Raw genomic sequence first — 18593 nt, 5'->3', positions numbered from 1 at the left:
CAACTGGCACTGGCACATCCCAGTGAGAGGGCACCCGGCCGAGGCACTGAGGTCTTGCAGCCCCCTCCCTCGATGCACTGTGTCGGGCACCCCTTAATTACAAATCATGGTGAGGACTGGGTGATGCAAAGTCCGAGGGAGAAAGTGCAGCATCGAGTCCCACAGAGATTTGGAATAGTGGTGAGTTTCCGACCAGTATGGAAGAACTGCGGTACTTCACAGTGCTGCCAGGGGATGTGGCCTGGTCCCCTGTGCTCAGCACTCCGGAGCAAGACGCTCTCACCAGTGTCAGTGACTCAGGCGACGGTGAATTCCTGTGGAAGACTGGATGCCTCTGTCAGGGAGAGTATAGCGTTATCTCCAGGAGTACGTGTAGGGAGGATGAGAAGGCACTCTAGATGATTCTAATTTCTCTCCACCAACCCCACATGCCCCCAACCTTCCAGAGTTCAGTAAGGATTACTGGCTTCCTAAACAACCGTCCCTTGAGGATGGACACTTGCCTTCCAGGCCCTTTGGATCTGTCCAGCATTCTGAAAAGTGCCTGAATCTCTTTGGAAGAAAGAGACCGTGTGCATCAGGCCATAGTACTGCTTAGTAACAGAGGGTACACGAATCAGGCCTGACATGGTTAATTTTCCAGGACAAAAATCACACTTTATGTCAAAGGCAGGGCTGGCAAAGAGACCCAGTCATTTTGGGACAGTTGAGAGATGGTATAGGCAGAGGCAGCCGGAGCCTGGAGAGCAGGTCCACAGGGTAAAATCAGACGGTGTTGCTGGCATTGCACCCAGTGAGGCGGCTGGGTGCCACTTCTGGGGAAGAGGAAGCCATGATTCATTCCCTGCAGCGGCTCCTTGACCTTGGCTAACCTTCAGGCTGGTTCAGTGGGCAGAGACCCTGACTCAGAGAGATTCCATTTTAGGGTTTAGCCTTGGGTTGCCACAGCTTGTATAGACAGTGGCGTTAGTACTTGACAGCAACACCCTAACATTTTCTAAATGTTCATTGTTTGTCTAAGTGTGGACAAAAGATGATATGTCTCTGTTACTTCTGCTATATTTTTATGACTATAACCATGACATTACTGTGTACTCCAGAAGAGCAAAGGATGATTTAAAAATGTCTCACTTTAAAAAATCATCCCCTCTTTTGTGAGAGTATATATGTTTAATTCTAGATGGAACGTAATTTCAGTGTAATGATTACAGGAACCAGGCATCCTAGGTCTTGACAACTTATTCAGTGTTCCTCTTTTGACACCTTGTCCCTTCCAAATACCCCCTTCCTTCACCAGAGTGTGGGAGATCAAGATTTGGCCACCCTGAAATATATCTCTTTACCTTGATTGTTTTCTCTGAAGGACATTTGACCTCCCCCACTAACTGCCTAAAGAATTTGACATGGTGGCTCCTTCCTGGAACAGATCTTCTATCATGATGGCTATAAAGATAATGTAAAATAGATGTTACAATGGGAGGGGCACCAAGCCCCTTTTATCAAAAAACTCTGTCTCTCCCTGACCACATTATCTATAGATAACCCCAAAAAGAATTGTTCTCCTGCCCTCTGAAGTCCCAGGCCACTACCCACCCCCAACACACTCCTCGCCTTTAGCTGCAATACTTAAGCAAGCAGCTTAGACAGAGGGACAAGTCGCTCATTTCTGAGTTTCTCCCATGTATACATGTTATTAAACTTGGTATTATTTTCTCCTGCTAACCTGTCTTGTTGATTATTTGGCCAGCCATACGAACCTTAAAGGAAAGGGCGGAGGGAGATTCTCCCTCTTCCCCCGACAGTTTTGGCGTAGTCGGCAGGATCCACACTGGCTGGCAAGTTGCCTTCTCTGGCTGGAAGACCTGCCTTCTCCCTGGACTACTGCGGATGATGAGATACGGGAACGCCTGACAAAAGCCGGCAAAAAGGTAAGACTTCTTACCATGTCAGCCTCCCGGAATCTCTATCTGCGGAGTCCGGCAGAAGGAAATGGTGAGAGTTTTTTCTCTTTCTAAATTTAGATTGGCAGGAGAAAATATTTGGGAAACTAGTTTCTTGGGCTTTTAGTGACTCTTGGTTTAAATTTGGTAGAGTACTCTTGGTTTTGATCTTGATCCCTTTTCCTCCCAGAGTAGTCTCTGTCTTGTTCTGTGTCCTGAGAACTTGGCTTTGTGACCAGTGAGAATATTCTCCTTGGTCTCCACCATACGGAAGGTGCATTTACCAGAGTGCCCCTTGGTGGCCAGTCGAGTAGACTGGGGTTCCAAACTCTCTTTGTCCGGCTGTGCCAAGCTCTCAGGGGAGTTTGTCATAAAGGGCCCAGTCCATAAGGGCTTTTTTCTGTCGTCTTAACCTTTGTTGCTTGTTAGTGCTGGAAAAATCCCATTCCAGTATCGCCCACCCGGTGTCACAGATTAGCGCGTCTGTGACTGGAGGCGTCCCACACTATTGTGGGAGACCGGAGACACCATCCTTACCGCCTGTGCAACGAAGGTCTTTACTTGCTCTGAATCTTTGGGAGTGAATTCTGCGGATCATGGGGGCTACATCTGCGCCCTCACCAGGGATGCCTCTTGTGTCCATGGTAGATTTATTCTAAGCGTGGAAAGTTACCTCCGGGTCTTTCCTTAAAAAGGCTTATTGGTTCGAGTCACTATTGGAATAAATATACTAATGAAGATCCTACTCGTCAATGGCCAGACAATGGATCCTTTGAATTGGAAAAACTTCTAAATTAGGGGAAAAAAAATTGTTTTGAGAGCTCTCACATAATTGTTTAATTGGTACCTAAGAAAATGCCAGAAAAAAGGAAGGGAAAAATTTGACTAACCTTAAGACCTTGACTCAGGTTACAATTGAATTGAGAACATGTAAAAGTGTAAGTGTTGATAAGATTATAAAGGTTGGAATGTTTGAGCTAATTTTATATAAAGAGGTTACATCAACTTTGCCTGAGTATGTTTTAAAATGTCTGACTGGGAATGCCTCCCTTGTCCAAAATTAGAAGACCAAGACCTATTGATAAAAATCTTAATGATAACTATGTTTAAAGGTATAAGAAGTGATGAAAATTGCATGAAATTTTGTAGAAAAAAACTGATGTTATTTCTATTACAGAACTGGTTAACAAAAATAGTAATTTAAATGATGGCTAATTTTATCTAATGTCTTATGAAGTCTTGTAGGCAATCTAAATAATTATTGGGAATAAGTAACCAAATAGTTGTGAAAAAGATAAATGTTGGATGAACTTTAAACAATAATTATGTGTTATGGTGGTTACAGCTTCCAAACTCTTTTTGGTGACTTAAAATTTTACAGTTTTGCTAAAATGTTATGAAAAAAATTCACTGAGTATCATCATTTCCAAATAAGATAAGATATTAGACATTGATTGCTAAATGTACATTTGTCTACTTTTGGCTTTTCATTACAGGAAAACTAAAAGGTATTTTGGGTCTATTGGTAAACATATGTTTTATTAAAAGATTGTACTATAAAGTAACATATTTCTAAAAGTTATGAAGTGTTTATAAATTTTCCAAGCCACAAGATACTAATGTAAAAGAAAGTTTATAATTGTTTACTTAGTTTTTACTTAGAAATTAAGGTTTCTAAAGGTTAAAATTTCTAATTAATATATGTGATTGAAGCTACTAAAAAAATTAAGAAAAATATGTCTGTGTACAAGGAAAGTAAGATGTATAAAGGTACAAAGAATGGAAATATTTTGTTTGGTTAAGAAAGATAAATTTGTCCTCAAGTACTAGGAGGAAAAAGAAAGACATGGGACAAATTCTGAATGTAAAAAGAAAGCTATACAAGGTTTGTGGAAGGAATTCTGGAAAAGGAGTTGTTGCATGGTCAAGTTGGCTAAGATTGAAATGAATTTAATTAAGTAAATGAGTTTTAATAGCAGAAGTAAGCTGGTGCAAAATTATAATTTGGTCTTCTGTCTCTTAAAAGGATAATTTGCTTAAACTTGATAAAGAGGTTATAAAAGATTTTTCTTTACCTTTGAGTAAGTCTACCTAAAAGACAGAAAAAAAAACTGTTAAAATAATTTCCTACGTTCAAAAGACTGAGGTCTCTCTATTAAGGCTTTTTGGACTGTTAATGCTCTGTTTGCTTTGATTGTTTATATTTTTCACAAGTTCCACCAAAATTCATATCTTAAAATGTCTTTTTTTCTTTGAGAATTTTCAAAGGGCCCTGGAACTTCTCAAAGAAATTTGCTCTCTTAAGGAGAAAGATACTAAACTTATTAGGCTGATTCAGTATGTTAAATTACATGGAAAGCATTGTCAGACAAGGGATGATAAGTCTGCTTAGGTGCTATTATGTGGGTAAATGTTATTGATATAGGTGTTTTAAAATTGTATAACATTACTGAAATGCTGATCTGTCCTGATTATCAGTCATAATTCTGGTTATTATTATTTTAAAGTGTTGTATGTCACAAAATTAACCAAATTTCTTTGTCAATTGCCATTTTGAGGTCTTGTTGTTTACAGACTTATTTCTTTGCTCTAATGCTTTTGCAAAATATGTTTCAACTTCAGAAAAATTCATGGAAAGGACTCTGATATTTACGCTGGAATACAGGTTTCTGACAAACTTTCTGATCATAGAACTGAACTTGGTAAGAAATTACAGAAATCTGATGGAGAGACTGATAACTTCATGAAGCTGCTAACAAAAAGATTGGGATCAAGAATGGATTACACAGGACTGAATGAACTGATTATAATTTTTATGATTTTTCATTTGAAGTATTGCTGAATTTTTAATGTTTTGTTTTTTCAGATTTAAGGAAAACTTTTTCTCTTTTCTCCTGAGCTAGATATGACATAACAATTTGGTAAATGATACTTTTGACACAATTAGAAACACTGGTTATATTACCAAGGTTGTGACTAGAACATCATATTTGCGATATAACCATACAGCTTTTGAGGAATGAAGATTGGACTTTATGGAATAAAGCCACGCGGAAATATTGGCCTGGTACCTTATGTTCCAAGCAGCACTTACCAGGATAAGTAAAGAATGTCACTTATCTGGCAGGTACAAGGAACCTCGAAATATTTTGGGGGAACCCCGGAAGAGAGGAATTCACCCAAATCTGTACGTATTACAGACAAAGTCTGATGACAAAATCCTTGGCTTGGCTTTCCTGGCCTCGAGAGACCTTTAAAGTTCAATCTGAGATTCCTTATAAAAAGTTCCAGCAAAGCAGATTTAAAAGAGCCTATGTGATCAACTGCTATTCTTGCTGTACCTATGTAAATAATTGGGCCAACTCTATTGGAACTAGACTTATTTTACAAACTAGTTAGTTTTAATTTGGCTGTCTTTGATAAAAATGAGGGTGATTTTAGAAAGAAAAAATTATATTTCAGTAAAAACTATAGTATACATTTGCGGATATTAGATCCTAGTTTTGTTGTCTTTTGAGGTTTTTGTTTTATATTTGTTGACTGGACTGGATCCTGATTTCTTCTAGTCTCCTGAAATATCTGGCTACAGATCTCCAAACTAACATTTTTGATTTTTTCTATCATTTTCATTTGGAATCACTGAGAACTGTACCTGCCCTTTTTCCTGAAGCCTTACAAACTGAAGCTGATAGACTTGATACAAACTTAAGAGATTACTCGATGACATCATCAGAGACATTTTAAACTGCAAAAGATGCTTTGACGCTGACATCTAAAATTCTTCTTCACTGGCTGTCCTCTGAACTCAAAAACTGCTTTACAACTTGCTCCAACCATTAACCTTGTTTTTCTTTTGTTTCCATAGAAATGCTTCTATTAAATACTTGATTGCTTGCTTCCACAATATAAGTTTAACCTTGAGAGCCCACCTGCATCACCACCTTCTAAAATGAACTTAATTGAACTGATCTATTATCAGGACTAAGAAATGTGTTCAGTGAGATGAAACAATCTACCAACTCAGCATCTGGACTATGAAACTTCTTTAAGTTTCAAAAGGACTGTGAAACTTTTAGTTTCAAAGGCGGGACTGTGGGAGATCAAGATTTGGCCACCCTGAAATATATCTCTTTACCTTGATTGTTTTCTCTGAAGGACATTTGACCTCCCCCACTAACTGCCTAAAGAATTTGACATGGTGGCTCCTTCCTGGAACAGATCTTCTATCATGATAGCTGTAAAGATAATGTAAAGTAGATGTTACAATGGGAGGGGCACCAAGCCCCCAAAAAACTCTGTCTCTCCCTGACTACATTATCTATAGATAAGCCCAAAAAGAATTGTTCTCCTGCCCTCTGAAGTCCCAGGCCACTACCCACCCCCAACACGCTCCTCGCCTTTAGCTGCAATACTTAAGCAAGCAGCTTAGACAGAGGGACGAGTTGCTCATTTCTGAGTTTCTCCCATGTATACATGTTATTAAACTTGGTATTATTTTCTCCTGCTAACCTGTCTTGTTGATTATTTGGCCAGCCATATGAACCTTAAAGGAAAGGGCGGAGGGAGAGTCTCCCTCTTCCCCCGACAAGAGTTAAAGGGCCTATCAGACAGGGCACATTTGTTCACAAAGGGCCCCTCTCGCCTCTCACAAGAGGACGAAGGGGGGAGAAGATGGGGGCTCTCACAGGCCCTTCACTCTTGCCACCTAAAGGAGTCCCATCCTTTTTAGATTTGTGATGGAGAAGGAGAGCAGAGAGCCAATTGGAAGGCAGCCATACGTTTCTATCTCTTTTTCAAATAAATATTTCACTTGAGAATAGTTATAGATTTACAAAAAAGTTGCAAAGACAAAGTTTCCACTTACCCCCCAACCAGTTTCATTACTGTTAACATCTTCTATTACTATGCTGTATTTGTCACAACAGATGAAGCAATATTGATACATTGTTGTTAAATAAAGTCCATACCTTATTCATATTTTCTTAATTTTACCTAACATCCTTTTTCTGTTCCAGAATCCCACCCAGGAAACCATATTACATTTAGTCATCACATTTCCTTAGGCCCCTCTGGGCTGTGACAGTTTCTCAGACTCGCTTTGTTTTTGATGACCTAACAGTTTTGAAGACTACTGGTCAGATATTTTGCAGAATGACTCTCAATTTGTATTTGTCTGATGCTTCTCTCATGATTAGACTGGCATTATGGGTTTTGGGAGGAAGATCACAGAGGTGAAGTGCCCTTCTCTTCACATCCTATCGAGGATGCGTGGTATCGCCATGACTTATCACTGTTGGTGTTGACTTGAACACCCGGCAGAGGTTGTGTTTGTTAGGTTTCTCCACTGCACAGTTACTTTTCCCAGCCTTTTCTCACTGTACTTCTTGGAATGATGTCACTATGCACAGCCCACACTTAAGAGGTGAGAAGATGTGCTCTACCTCATGGAAGGCAGAGTATTTGCATAAATCATATGAAATTATTCTGCACAGATTTATCTACTCTCTTCATTTATTTGTTTATTGAACCGACCATTAACCTATATGAGTATGGACACACGGATACTTATTCTAGAATTAGAGTTATGGCCCAATACTGTGTTTTTAGTTGCTCAAATTGCCCCCCATGTTGCTGCTGAGCTTTTTCAATTGGCTCCTGTGTGCCTCGGACGTAACCCCATCATTGCCAGGTGAATTTTTTGCTTTTGTTTGTTTTAAGTACTTCCTTACTTACTGGCACCACAAAATGCCCCAGACTCATCTTCAATATTTTCTGCCTCAGCCCTAGAATCAGCTATTTCTGCAAAGGGCTCAGGTTCCTTTTATTGGAGAATGGTATTAGATGTCAGGATATCTGCACTATGTGTGCCCATTGCTGCTGGGGTGTCATTGCTTCTAGATTCACTCAGCTGACAGAATAAGGAAGTATATATTCAGGTATATACATTTTCATGGTTGCTTTTTATTACCTTCTCCATTGTATATCCTTTCCTCCACCCTAAAGGGAATCACATGGGGTGGGTGGAAAGCATGTGGGACAACAAACTGGTAACTGAAATATTTCTACTAATCAGAACCCACGCTAGGCTTGGAAAGGCAAAGTGTAGAGGTTTCAAGAATTGGTGCTTAGTGGTTTCATGAATGAAAACATTTAAGATTAACACTTAGCTCAACTGACATGTCCTCAAGAAGGATTTATCTTATGAAACTTTGTTCCAACTTTAGGCTGGGTCCACTGGTGACCTCCGTGGCTCCCTGTGCAGATGGCAGCTATACATATTCTAAAGATCTCTTTTTATGCTTGCTTCAGCATATGTGGAAGGCAGACCTCAGACATACATCCTGTTTTCTGTAAAGCTAGACCTAGTGCCTGGCACATTGTAAATAATCAATAGACATTAGTTGAATAAATAAAGGAGCAAGGGAGTAAATAAACCACTGAATCGTTATGTCTAAGTGATGATATGTTATTAATAGACTTTGGTAAATGGTCCTTAGAAGTATATCTATAACTTACAAATGCCCTCAGAAATTTAGTCACCACAGTTTTAGGAGGCTGGCAGAGGGGCCCAAGCTAGGGTTTCCCAGCCTCAGAGCTCACCTAGGGGCATATGAAAAACAGGGGGGCAGGTGTCTCACGGATATTGCAGTGGGGACAGATCAGTGCTACACTCTTGATTCCACCCGTCGCCACCTATTCAGAACCTGGGAGCTCTAAGGAAGGAGCCAATGTGGGCCTTTCATGGTACCCCTCTGTGTCTTCCTCCAAATCTGCTCCTGGGCTGTAGCGACTGATGACATGTGCAGTCAAGTCATTTTTTACTATGGAATCTCCTTGTTCAAATTGCAAATATCAATTCTCACTTTACATTTTATGTGAGATCCAAAGTGGTTTTGCAAGATGATTTCACTTTAAAGTGAGATGATATCAGTTGTTTTCCCAATTTTTCAAGTTATCTGAAGTGATGCAATCGGTCCACTCAAGCAGATATTGTCACCTACTAGGTGCCTCGAGAAACTCAAAGGTAGGTTTGGAAGCAATTAACTGTTTTTCCAAGTTGTTTCTTTTCCTTTTTTGTGTTAAGGAGATATAACCACCAGCCATCCAGAAAGTGACCAAGCCTCGCCACAAGAGCTATGCCCATGACCTTTGCCTTATTTTTAATGCAAAGATCTCTCCAGGAGGTGCTTAGGCCTCATTACGTGGAAGCCTGTTCTCCAACTGAGCCTGTGCAAGTGAATACCTGCCTCTCCCTTTTTTTTTTTTTTTAAACTCAAGATTTTTATTTTTTATTTTATTTTATTTTTTTTGAGATTTACTTATATTTTAATATTAATAATAATAATTTACATTATGTCTGTTGAATAAAATTATCAGTGTAGACTCTCCATATTCCAGCATCAACACCCTTTTGAATATTCATTCCCCAACCAAATAAAAGTTCCTGCTTTCCTTTGTTCAGGGGCGCCATGACTTTGGAAATGATTCCTCATGGTCTCCTATTTGCTGCGAACACGCTTTACTTTGTGAGACAAGTTCCACTGGTGTAGAGTCTTATTTCACTCACCAGGAGGCGAGCCCACTTGGTTCGGTATAAAGATTCCAGGAACAGTGGATGGCAACTTCTTCACCAGGGCCTTTAAACTGAGCTCGGAACTGACACAGCTTGATATGTTGCAAAGAGCACACTCACCTTCCCCAGATGATGTCACTTGCCCCCTCCCAGCCAGTGTGGCCTCTCCAAGTCCTATCAGGAGCACTGGATGTTTCCTCAGCAGGTGAGGGGTGGTGCATGCTCACAGTTCCAGCAGGCACTGTGTGGCTTGTGCTCTGAGACACTTGGACAGGTTCTTTTCTTCTTCCCCCCACCGGCCACCAGTTACCACTGCTATATTTCCTATTTCCAACAGTCAAAATTTGGGATTTTGGAGAAAAACCAATGCTGTTATGACGCTAACCCAAATAAGTGTTTATTCTCGGGTGCAGTTGTGCCCCCTTTGTGCCCTGAGACCCCTGAACAACTGTGGTGTCTAAAAATGGTCCCCTTGTCCTCCTTCCTCACTGGACAGTTGGGGTGCAGCGTTTGTTTGCTCATATTGTCCTCTCCCCCAACCTGTCTGCAGCCCTTCCCGGCCAGGCTGCAGCTGCAGTTTTTGTCTGCAGTGTCCTCTCTGGAAATAGCTGTCTTTGCTGTGACTAAGGTATTTCCGTCCTTTTCTCAGCAGAGCCCTTATTTGATTGACTGACAGGCCTGCAAGTTATTTTCAATCTGGGTTATTTCTATTTCTGATGTAAGATGGTGGAGTCTGCATCACTGCTCACATCACTCTTTTTATTTGATAATTTATACTAACAAAGTAAGCTGTTTTGTTGTAAAGTCTGCACTCTTTTTTTTTTTTTCAGAAATATTGATGGTCAGAACCCAACACTGGGCGTTTCCCCCTGGTATTAAATTGCACTGCTGGGAGGCATAACATGTCAACACTTTTGTGTCTAGTGCTCTCAGAGAAATCTTTGCTAGGATTCTTTTCCTAGAGGACAAAGAGCCCCACACCACCTCAACTTCCTTTAGTAATCATTCTGTGAGCGCCCCCAAAAGAGGAAGGGATGTTTCAGGGCAATAATGATGTTATGTGGAGAGGTCTAAATTAAAGACTAAACTGAAGGTGCTGAGTTGGTTTTCTCAGTCATTAGAGTTTGATAAACTGGGTTATTCACACTGCACAGAAATTTAATTCGATGACATTTAAGCTTAAACTACAAGGAAACAGATGACATGAGAGTCCAGAGAGAAGTGACTGCAGATGAAGCAAAGGAAATCTTGGATTAGTTCCACTTCACCTGTGCAGTTTGCACGTTTCTTCCTTGTTTTTCAATGTAAAATGTTTACTTTAAATTTAAATAGTTTTATAATCTTTCTTGAAATGAGTTACTTTAAAATTATAAAAATGAATAAAAATTAACTGGCAAGGAAATAATTTAAAGATTATTAAAATAAGTGATTAGAGTAATGGTACTGAAATTTCCATAGTCAAAAAATTGTCATCCCAGTAATAATTATAGATGAGTGCTTAATTAAAAGCAATGTTGTCCTAATAAGCAAATGCAAAACCACTCCAATAATTAGATTTTACTATTGCAGTATATTTGTAAAGACAAAATAGAAGATTTTACAAAAAATATACTGTGTACATTTTATATATCAAAGGTTATACTATGGAAGGATTCTATGATCAGAGGAGGAATTGCAAGGCTAGAAGTAACATGTAATTAGAGCTTTATTTAAAATATTTGTTGGGCCGTCCCCGTGGCGTAGTGGTTAAGTGCGGGCACTCCGCTGCTTGCGGCCTGGGTTTGGATTTCAGGTGCACACCGGCGCATCGCTTGGCAGGCCATCCTGTGGCGGCGTCCCATATAATGTGGAGGAAGATGGGCACTGATGTTAGCCCAGGGCCAGTCTTCCTCAGCAAAAAAAGAGGAGGATTGGCGTGGATGTTAGCTCAGGGCTGATCTTCCTCACAAAATAAATAAATAAATAAATAAATATATATAAATAAAAATAAAAAATAAAATATTTGTATACTTAGTATATATTTCAATAAATTTTCTCTCAACCCATCTATCATTCTTATCAAATTTTCTACATACTAAATATATGAATCATATCTGGTGAAATTATATGTTAAATTTAGAGTACAAATGTAATCAATTATGTCTTGCTTTGGTCTGGTTTAGTATATTTACATATAATTTATTCAAATTTGCCTACAAGTAGCAAAATATTAAGTCAAAACTCACTTCAGCCTTGGAAACTCACTTCCTATACGTATTAGGAATAGAGAAAATAGCCATTATATGTCATTATCTTATCTTTGAAGTTCCTCCTTCAAAAGGCGTGATTAATCAAACTTTTTTTTTTTTTGCTTGAGGAAGATTGGCCCTAAGCTAACATATGTGCCAATCTTTCTCTTTTTGCTTCATGAAGATTCACCCCTGAGCTAACATCTGTGCCAATCTTCATCTACTTTATACGTGGGTCATCACCACAGCACGGCTGCTGATGAGTGATGTAGGTCTATGCCTGGGAACCGAACCCGGGCCGCTGAAGTGGAGCACGCTGAACTTTACCACTAGGCCACGGAGCTGGCCACTCATCAAACTATTTTTTAAATAAACTTTTTATTTTAGAATAGTTTCAGTTCACAAAAAAGTTGCAAAGCTAGTACAGAATTCCTATATGCCTCATACCCCGTTTCCCCTATTGCTAACATCATTCATTGCTATATGTGTGTCACAACTAGGGAAACAATAGTCACACATTATTATTAACTAAAGTCATACTTTACTCAGATTTCCTTAGTCTTTCCTGATGTCCCTTTTCTGTTCCAGGATCCCACCCAGGACACCACATTATATTTAGTTGTCATGTCTCTTAGGCTCCTCTAGACCGTGGCAGTTTCTCAGACATTTCTTGTTTCTGATGTCCTTGACAGTTTAGGGCGGTACAGGTCAGGTATTTTGTAGACTGTCCCTCTACTGAGATGTGTCTGATGGTTCTCTCATGATGAGATGGGGGTCATGTGTTTTGGGGAGGAAGACCACAGAGGTGAAGTGCCCTTTTCGTCACATCATATCAAGGGTACATACTAGCAGTATGGCTTGTTAGTATTGATGCTGACCTGGATCACCTGGCTGAGGTGGTGTTTGTCAGGTGTTTTCCACTCTAAGTTTACTCTGTTTCCCCATTTCCACACTGTACTCTTTTACTCTGGAAAAATGTTACTGTGAAGCCTACACTTGGGGGAGGGGGGTTATACCCCCCTCCTTAAGGCAGCAGTATCTGCATAAAGCATTTGAAATTCTTCTGCATAGAATATTTGTCTATTGTCTCTCATTTATCTACTTATTCAATCATTTATTTATAAGAGTAGGGACTCATGGGTATTTATTTTATACTTTGAGTTATAATGCAATACTATGTTATTCATTTTGTTGCTCATATTGGAACCTGAGATTCTGACTCGAGTTACAATGTGTGAGTTTTTCCCTCACACATCAAGCAATGCTCAGACTCCTGCTGGGTGTCCTACAATTCAACTCAATTCTGACACTATCTACCTGGAGATAGCGTCAGATCCCATAGGTCAAGGGCTCAGTCCCACAAGACTGCCCCCTCACCTTCAGATGCCAATCACAAATTTAGGTTGTCACCTGTGCTTCTGACCTACTGGTCGTGGATGAGAGGTTCCCACAATCCCCTCCTTGGGCTCAATTAATTTGCTGGATGGCTCACAGAACTCAGAGAAACATTTTACTTACTAGATTAACAGTTTGTTATAAAAGGATGTAACTCAGGAATAGCCAGATGAAAGATGCCTAAGGGAAAGGTGTGGGGAAAAAATGGGGACCTTCCATGCTATCTCTGGGCACACCAGTCTCCCCAAAGCTCCACGTGTTCACCAACCTGGAAGCTCCCCAAACCCTGTCCTTTTGGTTTTTATGGAAGCTTCATTAGGTAGGCATGATTGATTAAATCTCTGGCCATTGGTGATTGAACTCAATCTCTAGCCCCTCTCCCCTTTCCTGAGGTGTGGATGGGGGGTGGAACTGAAGCCTCTAATTACACAGTTGGTTCCCCTGGCAACCAGCCCTCATCCTTAAGTACTTTCCAAAAGTTGCCTCATTAACACAACAAAAGATACCTTTATTGCTCTCATCACAGGAAATTTCAAGGGTTTTAGGAGGCGTGCCAGTAACCAGATGAAGACCTAATGTATATTTCTTACTATAAATCACAATATCAGAGAAACAAAATCTTTTATTCATTTTATTTCATAGCTATGGGTTTGTTTTTATTTGCTGATCACAATCCATTTTCCTAACCTTAACCAATATGGACAAACAAATGTCTGAAAATGTTTTTAAGAATCTTATCAGGATATACTCTTTATTCATTTTGTTACAGTTAAGCTTTCTGGAAACTATGCATGCTGTTACATGAAAATTACAAGATCAACTATAGACACGATTTCTTTAGTGCTTAAATCTCTATCAACAACATTTAAACATTAATTTTATCCAATACTTTAAATTTATGACTGCCCTTCATATACTTTATAATTTATTCTTAGCTGTTCAAGAAGAAAAGTGTTTATCTGCAGCATATTTATGTGGGTAGAATTTTTAAGAGAAATTGGTTGCTAAACTGGTAGACATGTCTTTTTGAAACAAACAAAATTTACCACATGAAGAACAGAATTAAGTTTTATAACAGATCACTGTGTTAAAAAATAAAATCATATAGTGGGGTTTAGGGGAAATTCCACTTTCAGGTATTATAGAATAGCTTGGGGGAAGACTGCTCCTTATGAGAAAAACAAAAATTTAAAAATTGGATAAAATACACACAAATAAATCTGTTTAAAACCATAGAAGAGCTACTGAATCAAACATGACTAGAGGGAGTAAGATCCCAGAGAGGGGACACAAGTAAGAGGATGGCTGACTTTCTGCACATTTTTATTCAGGAGGCATTTGCCCACTCTCGGTGAAGGGAAGAGGTGAAAATGCAGAATTTTCCCTGCAGAGAACTGTCACTGAGTACAGAGGGACCAGAAGAGTTCTACGTGGTTGAATAAAGCTGGAAGGACAAATGTGGAGACTTGAGGAGCCAATATGTCAGGGAGAAGGAGCCTGCCACAGTTTTTTTTCCTAAAGACATTTGAGGAATTCTGAAGCATCAAGGTTAAAAAGCTAAGCAGAGAACCTTTGAAAAGCAGAACAGAGATCTCAACAGTGCAGATTTAATGACAGTAGAGGACTCGCCAGGAGAAGGGGCCTGTAGTAAATTCACCAGGCGCTGAGTTGGAAGCCTTTAGAAGGTTCTGTCTAGGAGCAGGATCAAGTCAGAAGTAGAAGAAATCTTATAAATCTATAGCTCAGTTGGATGTCAGTTTAATCTTTAATTGAGTTAAATAAAAATGGTCACCTCCTACTCAAGCTACCTTGCAAAGAAAAGAGTAAATATTCTCCGAAGAAAAAAAAAATCACCAGGAGACTCTAAAAGTTTTAAACACACTGTTTGATATGCAATCAACAATTTCTAGAAACTCCAAGAAAGGAGGCCGTATGACTGAAGCTAAGAGAAAACTTAAGCAAAAGAAATAGACCTAGTGATTCAGACATTGAAGTTGGAGACAAGGACTTTAAAGCGTTTTTGGTTACGATGACAAAGAAAAACAAAATATGGAGAAGTAAATTAAACGTTATAAAATTTTAATAGAATGTTGGTATCTATGATATGACTTGAGTAGAAATTCTAGAAACTAAAAGACAAAATAACTGCATTTAATAAGTTAATAGTTACATTTAACAAAAGAAAGAAAATTAATGCTGTAAGACAGATCAATAGAAAATATCTAAACTGAACAATAGAGAAGAAAATTTAAAAAATTGTGTGAGAGACACGAGTTACAACGAAATGTTCTAACATGTATGTAATTGCGGCTGCAGAAAGAGCAAAAAGAGAAGATAAGAAACAAAACAATATTTGTAGGGATATATACTGAGAATTCTCCCAACGTGATTAATGACGTCAACTTATAGATTCAAGAAGTATGGAGATCCCACACAGAATAAAGACAAGAGAGGTAAACCAAGGCGGATGTTAGTGACAGCACTGAAAGCCAAAGCAGGCAGCGTGAAGCAGGCACCTGTGGGTGACTGTAGATACCCATAAGAACACGGCTGCCTTTCGACCTTGCTCCTCAGCAGACGCAGATGGATCTCGTCAATGTGTTGTTTTCTTGTTTAACCTTCTCAGGGCTGACTCGGGGGCTGAAGGGATTTATGAGCTTGTTTTGCAGAAGAAAGAGAATGCCTTCGGGGAGGTTGCAATCACCTGATGGCAAGCCCCCAGCAGCTACTGAGGCCCAGAAGTCAGATCACTCAGGGGCTTATTGGGAGTGAACCCTTTGTTTCCCCGAAGCTCCTCATGCCAAGCCCTTTAGCTCTGTAAACCCCCTGCTTTCTGCTCTTGTTATGGTGGATTTAAGAGAACCTATGCTCCCACCTTCTCATTTTGGCCAATTTGAATAAATTTTCTCCATCTCCAAGCACCAGTGTCTCAGTGTTTGGCTTACTGGGCATCAGGCACATGAATTTGAGATTAAGAGGTTTGGTATCAAAAGCAGAAAACATTTCAAAGCAGACAGAATATGAGACACAACTTTAAAAAAGCAAGCAATAAAACTGCAAGAAGACTTCCCTTTCAGCCATTTAAAAACAGCCAGTATCTTTAAGCACTGAAATAAAATAATCTAGAATTCTATATCCACCAAAAAAACTCTTTCAAAAATGGAGGCAAAATAAAAACGATTTCAGACAAACCAAAATGGAGAGACTAGGCCTGCACTAAAATGCTGAAATGAATCTTCAAGAAGAAGAAAAATTGCCCCAAAAGGAAACATGAAAGAGCAAGAATGTGTAAGTAGCAAAGGAGAGAGTAAATATGAGGAAAAATATAAACATTTACTGAACAAAACAATAATAAAACAATAAAGGCTTCTGTGGTTAAAAAGAAAATAGAAGATGCAAAATAACAATAATGTAAAAGGTCAAGAGGAAGGTAAAGGGTATTAAATTCTATCACGTGGTAAAAAGTCAAAGATACATTATGTAATCTCTCGTCTGACAAAATATTAATCTTGAGGAATAATAAAAGAAAGTATAAATAACAACTTAATAGAGGGGAAAGGAATATTAAGAAATAGTTGATTCAGGCGCCGGCCCGGTGGCACAGTAGTTAAGTGTGCGCAATCCTCTTCAGTGGCCCGGGGTTCACAGGTTTGGATCCCGGGCTCGCACTGACACACCGCTTGTCAAGCCATACTGTGGTGGCATCCCATATAAAGTAGAGGAAGTTGGGCATGGATATTAGCCCAGGGCCAATCTTCCTCAGCAAAAAGAGGAGGATTGGCATCAGATGTTAGCTCAGGGCTGATCTTCCTCACAAAAAAAAAAAAAAAGAAAGAAATAGTTCATTCATACAAAAGAAAACAAGAAAAGACAGAAAAGGAAATAACAACAAAAATAAGAGTGGGTCGAATAGACAAATGAAAAATAAGATGATACATATAAACCCAAATACATCAGCAATTGGATTAAATGCGAATAGACTAAATATGACAATTAAAAGTCCAAGATTCTTAGACTAGATTAAAAAAATAAAATCTAACTAGACTTGCTTACAGCAGAATCACTGTAATAGATGCACACAATAGTTTAAAAGTAAAAGAATGGAAAAAGGGTGTATCACATAATCACTAACTAAAAGAAAGCTCGTGTACCAGTATAATATCAGGCAAAGTAGACTTTTAGTAGGTCGTAAATAGAGATAAAGAAGGGTATTTTATTATGATAAGCAATAAAATATAATTATAAATCTCTATGTATCAATTAATATTTTAAATATATAAATAATATTGTAAGTGAGCATAAGTGAGGCCAGCCTGTTACACTAAATGGCCCCAGCCCCTCCTCTGTGTGACTACTGGCTGCTCTGCACATACTCCAAAAAATTCACATGCTCTCTTGATTTATGGCCTCTGGTTACATATGTACTCCCCAATGGCTTGATAAATTAAAAACTTTGTTCTAGGAGTTTCTTTCCAGGAACAGGCTGACCACAGGTGAGAAACACACCTGCACAGTATCCATCACAGCTGACAGAAGATAGGAACAATATGATGCCTGGAGCCCGTCATGCCTGGAGACCAACATCCCTGGACCCCCTCCTCACTGCCAATTTTCCCTATATAACTGCCTCAAGATTCTGTAGTCTTCGAAGATGGGTCTTTGAGACATTAGTCACCTGTCTTCCAATTTGCTGGCTAATCTAATTAACTTCATTTCTTGATCTCCAACTGGTTGTGATTAATTAGCTCAGATCTCAGTGAGCAGAGCAAGCCCATTGCTCAATATCAATATGAATAAATAACAAATGATGTAAATAAAATAAAGAACAAAACAAATAAATATGAGGTAAAGACAGATGAAAAGGGAAGGAGATATAGGCAAATCTACAATCATACTGGGAGAGTTTAATACACTTCTCTTAATAGCTGATAAAAAAGCAGACAAAAAAACCTGGACAAGATTAATAAACTTGGGCTAATGTAATACATAGAATACTGCAACTACCAATAATGGAATCAAACTTCATTTCAACAGCAAGTGTAAATTTACCAAAATTGATAACATGCTGAGTCATAAAGCAAATATTAATAAATTTTAAAAGACTGAAATAATTCAGGGTATTTTCTCTCCCCACATGGTAACTAAGGTACAAGTCAATAATAAAATGACAAAAATAATATCTCCAATTATTTGGAGAGTAAGGAAAAAACTTCTAAATGGCTCCTACGTCAATGTAGAATTCAAAATATAAATTAGAAAATATTTTTAACTGATTACATGCATATCAAAACATGTGAGATACAGACAAAGGGAAATATATAGTCTTGAATATACTTAGAGAGAAATCTATAGTCCTGAAAGAATATAGTAGAAAAAGAAGAAAGATTGAAAATCAATAACCTAAGTCCTCATCTGAAGAACTTAGAAAGATAATGTTAAATCACTTCCAAAGAAAGT

The 18593-nt window shown here is 38.8% G+C and overlaps 1 long non-coding RNA gene across 1 annotated transcript; it reads left to right on the top strand.

The window, feature by feature from the left end:
- Window positions 1-4602: 4602 nt before the first annotated feature.
- Window positions 4603-6080, top strand: LOC131409917 (uncharacterized). The gene is made up of 2 exons (XR_009221078.1): window positions 4603-5067; window positions 5611-6080. It is a non-coding gene; the product is annotated as an uncharacterized LOC131409917 (long non-coding RNA).
- Window positions 6081-18593: the final 12513 nt, after the last annotated feature.

The sequence above is a fragment of the Diceros bicornis genome, chromosome 9, assembly GCF_020826845.1.
Source record: "Diceros bicornis minor isolate mBicDic1 chromosome 9, mDicBic1.mat.cur, whole genome shotgun sequence".
NCBI lineage: Eukaryota > Metazoa > Chordata > Mammalia > Perissodactyla > Rhinocerotidae > Diceros > Diceros bicornis.
The sequence above is the reverse complement of the archived record's forward strand: the minus strand, read 5'-3'. Positions and strand labels throughout refer to the sequence as shown.